This window comes from Lycorma delicatula, chromosome 5 (assembly GCF_047948215.1).
Source record: "Lycorma delicatula isolate Av1 chromosome 5, ASM4794821v1, whole genome shotgun sequence".
Taxonomy (NCBI): Eukaryota; Metazoa; Arthropoda; class Insecta; order Hemiptera; family Fulgoridae; genus Lycorma; species Lycorma delicatula.
The window spans coordinates 696,953-703,389 of NC_134459.1; the positions used below are offsets into that span (position 1 = coordinate 696,953).

A 6,437-nucleotide genomic window follows, 5' to 3' on the forward strand; every position below is an offset into this window, starting at 1 on the left:
GCTGCACAAAACTCCCACGACAATGGCGCTGTAGCCCCACCAGTCGCAGGCACCTTTAAAAGTGCAAATGACAGAACAAATTTTCAATTGTCTATTTTTTTCTCTAACTTGAGGATATGCTTCTTTTGTTTCTGTTTTCTATCAGTTTCAGGTGATGCAGAATAAAATGACGGCAGCCTCGCAGTCCCTCCAAACCCTTTCTGGAGACATGTGTGTCTGGATGATTTTAAAATGAAGAATTTTCAAGGAATAATCTTCAACTGAGCTACTTACTTCATGAAACTATTAAACAAAACAAGGCGATCGCTGTTCCCCAACACTCACGAATGCGAAGTTTTATATAATATTGTAAGGTCCAAACTTCCTTCTCCATCTCATGAAGATAGAGAGTGATGAACGAGGAAGAAAAGCTCAGCAGTCACCAGCCAGAAGAGAGAGAGCCCATGATGATAGAGTACTTTCCCCCATGATGCCCTTTTCAAGGCCACTGGACAATACAAGGTTTACAAACTGTAATTTATTAACAAAGAATGGTAAAGTGGCCCGCCAACATGGACTGTAGTCCATGTTGGCGGCAGCAGGAAAGACAGCCCTCGTCCATGTTGCAGCAGGAAAGACAGCCAGAGGGAAAAAAGTACTGTAACTTTACCTCACCAAATACCCATTATCCTTTCCAAAACTTACATCATCATCATACGACTCCCTCAGGAGAGGGGAGTGCATTGCTTCCTCCAAACACTAGAACTCATGGAAGGTATATTCCTTTTAGGCCAAAAAGACTTCAGGGACAGGCTTAAGGGGAATCACACTGAGAGAACGAAGCTTTTATGTGCCTTGTCTTCCATGATCAGCCCCAGTCAATTATTTCTCACTGGTCTAAAAGACCGGAACACAAATAACAATTCCGTCCATAAATAAAACACAAAATCTGTAACTGAAACTAAATAAATAATGATCTGCTCGATAAACAAAAGACACAGCAGCAAGGAACATTCGTCCAGGTTCTTCGATTAATACGGAGATAATAAACTCTCCCGCTATCCTTGCATTCTGTTCCAATCTAAATTTTCAAATGTCCCAGCCAGGACACATGATTCCCTCCTGAAAGTAGAATGCATTGCATCCTCGAAACACTAGGGTTCCTAAAAGGTGTATTCCTGCTAAGGAATACACCTTAGCACCTGCTAAGGTCGGAAGGCATTAGCACCAAAGGACTTCAGGGTTACAGACTGAAGAGGTATTATGCCAGAAGAACGAAGTTGATACACGCCTATGATCATCACGACCCCAGAGGGAAGACAACCACCATGTAACAGATCTGGCCGTCATGCCACCCCCTCCGTACCTAGCCCTTAGGGGCTTTACTGGAGGTCATCTTCAAAAGCCTCAAGACATATTCCAGTCTGGCCACTGTCAAGATGCCACCGATGTGAATGCCAAAAGCAACATCACACCTAATGTGGATCCAAGCAACAATGGTCTTAAATAGGTCCTAAACAGGATCATCCAACTGAGCTGACCTACAATCCTAACCAAGCGAGGGTGAGCCCAACATGCAAAACAGAGTCTAAATATTTCAAAAACTGAAATCATAAAACAAATAATGAACAACAAATATAAAATTGTAAACTAAACAAAACACAGAAAAACCAGGCCAAAGGTAATCAATAAAATAAACAAACTTACAATAAACCTAAACTAATAAAAATAAAACAGACCTAACAAGACTCTAAAGAAAACACAAACTAAATGCTAATCCGAGAACAAAACCTGTTTAATACAAAACAAGCAAACAATAAATATAATCTAAGCAAAAATCGTCAGATACTAATACAAACCAAAACACAAAACACAGAAATAAAAACTAAGCCAGTAATAACACAATAAAACAAAGCTAAACCAACCTAAAATAAACCTGAAACTAACCAGAATAAAACGAACTTATCAAAATTGCATAAGAAAATCTACTCTTACTTCTCTGATCTGTTTAAACTCTAACAAAATAAAGCACTAAATAAAAACACATAATATTGTACCAAACTAAACATAATGTTAAACCATAACAATCAAGAGAATATATAACTAAAAACAAAACAAAACCAAACAAACCCAACAAAAACAAAAGCAACTGCACTGAAAAGCACTTTCTGCACTGATAACAAGAGCATTTCATACATTATTACAATTTTCAACATCCTACCTTTGCGAAACCAAATTTTGAGTGTCTATTTCTAAGACAAGACAGGCAAGACAGGCCCAATGGGGGAGTCACTAATAATTATTAAACTTGTTTTTAATTTAGTATTGATAAGTTAATTATTAATACATTGTGCTATACTGATACAATACTATAAGTGTATTATTTTAGTGTAAATATATATTTTATTATTTATTATGTCAGAATGTATTTTGCTTTGCTTTCCTTACAATAAATTAATAATTTTTTTTAATAATATCTTCTTTTCGATATGCTCATGTCTCCCATTTATTGTTATCACACCCCCTTAGGGAGGCACCCCCCCCCCCCGCCCACGGGGTGAGAAACACTGATTTATTGGTAAATTAATAAAGTTACTTATTCCAAACCTAAAGAAATTATATTTTCTGACAAAACTTTTTCGTGTTTTTAGATTGAGTGATCTGATATGGAATGACTCAAAAAAATGCTGAAAAAGACGTATTTGATTACTGTTGTAATTTATCTATTTATGAAAAAGTAATATTCCAAGTAATTAGTATTTTTACAAATATAAAAATACTGATCAGATTAGATTATTTTACAAATAATCTGATAGCTGCTGACTTAGAAATTTCCTCTATAATATTGTTGGGTAGGTATATGAGTATGTTAATGTAACCTTTTATTGTTTTTAATTTAAAAGTATATAATAAAAAATGTCAAAAACTAAATCAGAAAATATACCACTATAACATAGATAAAATAGATAAAATTAATAAACTTAATAAAATGTAACCTATCAACTTATTTTTACAAAATAACAAACAAACTATGTAGATCGCTTATGTAATACATTACAGTACATGACATAAATGTTCTAATATCCTATAAAATATGCTTTACCTGTTTCCATTAATAAAATAAAAAGATTATAAGTAATTAACACAATACATCATAACAAAAGTGTAATAATATATTGCTTTGGCCTCTGACAACACTATGGTTTATTTAATAGAATTTAAATATAATATGAGTAGAACTTAAATAAATATACTTGTGGGTGTAATATATATATAATATATAACGTACTCTTATATATATTTACACATATTTATTTAGTTCTCCGTAAGTTGTAAGTAATAATGCTATAGAACTGATTTTCATTGTTTATTTTTTCACTATGTTCAGTTACTTACTTTTTTAAGGATATCTAGAAGTTTTTGATATACGGTCACACTTACATAACAGAATAATAAGCTACAGAAATGTTTTCATATTAAACTTAATATGATGTTAAACATAGTTACATATTGTACTTTCAGACTTTCATCAATACATTGAACCAAGTCTCTCTCTCTTTTTCTCCTGTTTAGCCTCCGGTAACTACCATTTAGATAATACTTCAGAGGATGAATGAGGATGATATGTATGAGTGTAAATGAAGTGTAGTCTTGTACATTCTCAGTTCGACTATTCCTGAGATGTGTGGTTAATTGAAACCCAACCACCAAAGAAAACCGGTATCCATGATCTAGTATTCAACTCTGTGTAAAAATAACAGGCTTTACTAGGACTTGAACGCTGGAACTCTCGGCTTCCAAATCAGCTGATTTGGGAAGACGCATTCACCACTAGACCAACCTGGTGGGTTCATTGAACCAAGTCTACCCATAGCCAACTAAACACTTTTAAAATATAAAATAAAATAAACACTTTTAATGTAGTTCTGTGAACGTCTACAAATGTTTTTTTTAAGTTTCAGGCATTAAATCAATATAGGATTTTTTATTTTAAATCAGTTTTTGGCAAATTAATTGACCTATCTAAAAAAAAAATTTGCAGAATAACACAAATTTTATTGATATTCCAGAACAACAATTAACCATTACTATGAACAAAAGCCCTTATAACAGTTAATAAAAAATATAAAGCAAGAAAGATTCAAAGCCATACATATTAAATAAAACAATTCCCACTAAGCAGTAAATAACAAAACACAGGGATTAGTTCATTAAAATAAATTATTATATACTGTTATGTTAACAACAAAAGTATTTGATACCACAAAAACGATAATCACCCACTGGAATTACTAATAACCACTTGTATTAGTTACTAATTTTAACATAGGACTGTTGAAAAAGATATAGCAGTTGATAAGTGCATTAAACAGTAACAATTTTCAAACTACATCTGTGCAAGATGTCTGTTCACAAACATAATTTATTTTTTTAAATAATAAGGCCCTGACTCCAGAGGCCATCACCAAAAAAAATTCCAGTAAAATATTTATGATTTTTTTTCTATCAACAAAAATAAATCAAAAAACACTAATAATCTGTTGCATACTTCTGAATATACTATACAACTTTAAATAATCATTTAATTTTTTAAATGTGAAAACATTTCAAATATTCCTGCTTAATAATTAGCATTTATTACAAACATAACATTCAGCATTTCCAGCAGCTGATTATTTCCAACAATTAGTATTTATTAAAAATGAGTTAAAATAGAAAAACTTGCAGTGTATTACTCAAATTACACACTGAAGCTATTCTGGAACACAAATAAAATAAAAAAGGCACTCTAGCTAAAAAAAAAAACTGATGTGAAAAAACCTTTTACGTTAATTTCCAAATCTAATTAAGATGCTTGAAGTTAAGGAAGTCTTCACCTTTGTTATACTTCAAGATTAATGAATTTTTATAAATCTGAAGATATAAAAACACAGCAGCAATATTACCTACCCCAAATATAGAGCTCAATATAAGGGTATAAGGTATAAAAACACAGCAGCAATATTATAATAAAACCTAATATAATGGATAATTATGTACAAATATGAATTAATTATTAACTATACACATTCAGGCTATTCATGTTTGGTTTTAAACAACTTAAACTGAGACATTTTTCCATTAATATTTATTTTGTTTAGTATTAGAATTTTTCAAGATTGAAAAGTTTGTAAAAAAAACTATTCTTTTTAATGGACACGGTAACCTTATCTTAACTAGTAATGATCATAGTTAGTACAAACAACATATGCACTCATATATTACAAAAACAAGCAAAAGAAAAATTCTGCAATTCATAATCTGTTCTCAATAATCAATTTTCATATAAATATAATGGGTCTTTTCTGTTTTCCCCCACAGTTGTTTTTTTTTTTATACTCTTCTTTATGTTTATCAATTAGTAATTACCCATGTTATAATTACATGCTATTTGGAGGTAATTTATAAGAGAAAAATTATAAACATAATTTAACCTACACTCGCTAGTCAAGGTTAGTAAGCGAAGCGAGCATAGGTTTAGTTTGGTTAGATGATATTTTTATAAATATCATCTATATGCTTATAATTATTTATAAGCATATAATTATAACATGAGCAAGTTTTAATATGCAATGTAAAAAAAGAACGATTTTTGGGGGGAAAACCAGAAACAAAACCAGTACCCAAAATTTGTTAAAATCACCATGTACAATTCTAGATATACATATTTTTTTTTTATGTTTTGCTGCGTTTTAAAAATTATGTTAGACATTTACTGTACTTACTTTTGATTCAATCCGGATTTGAAACTACGGTTTCAAATTTTCTTTATCTTTCATAGTCATTTTCCACTTTCAATATTACATTTGAGAATCGGTAACCTTTTTTTTGTCACAGCTTCCGTGAGTTTGAAAGTACCTCCAGTACGGAACCTACAACTCAAAATCACTTGGCAAAAAGATTAGTAATGTACATAATATGAATAGTTAATTTTTTTTTTTTTTTTTTTTTTTTTTTGTTTTGCGTAGGAGGAGGGAAAAGCTCTAGCAGCCACCCGTCTGCGCCCGCAACAGACGGTAGTGTCGGGCTCGCACCGACTAAAAACCCTCCCCCCTTTATGAAATAGGAACTGGACCTAACCACAAGGCACACGGTTGTGTGCCAAATACATTGAAAAAATTATATTCTATCCATGGGGAAACCTACTGGGACCCTATTAGGGATTGGGATCGCGGACGCGACTTAACTAAGTAATAATAAAATAATATCTACGTTGAACCTGAAAAAACATACACAACATATACAAAATTTTACATCTATTTTCATAAAACTTAATTTATACTACTTGTCTAAGTAATTCTAATGTAAAATTTACGTCTAACCTGAAACAGAACATACACAAAAAGTACACGTAAAAAATTCCTACAGATAAGTTCCTATCAGGGAACCCTACTGGGACTTGGGACCTACCGCGATTT

The 6,437-nt window shown here is 31.8% G+C and overlaps 1 protein-coding gene across 1 annotated transcript in view; it reads right to left on the bottom strand.

Annotated features, from left to right (window-relative positions):
- The window catches only part of LOC142324659 (E3 ubiquitin-protein ligase HERC2-like), a 95,294-nt gene extending 89,338 nt beyond the window's left edge, over positions 1 to 5,956 (bottom strand). The window contains 1 exon segment of the mRNA XM_075365530.1: positions 5,745 to 5,956. The gene's annotated coding sequence lies outside the window, so the exon portion shown is untranslated.
- Positions 5,957 to 6,437: the final 481 nt, after the last annotated feature.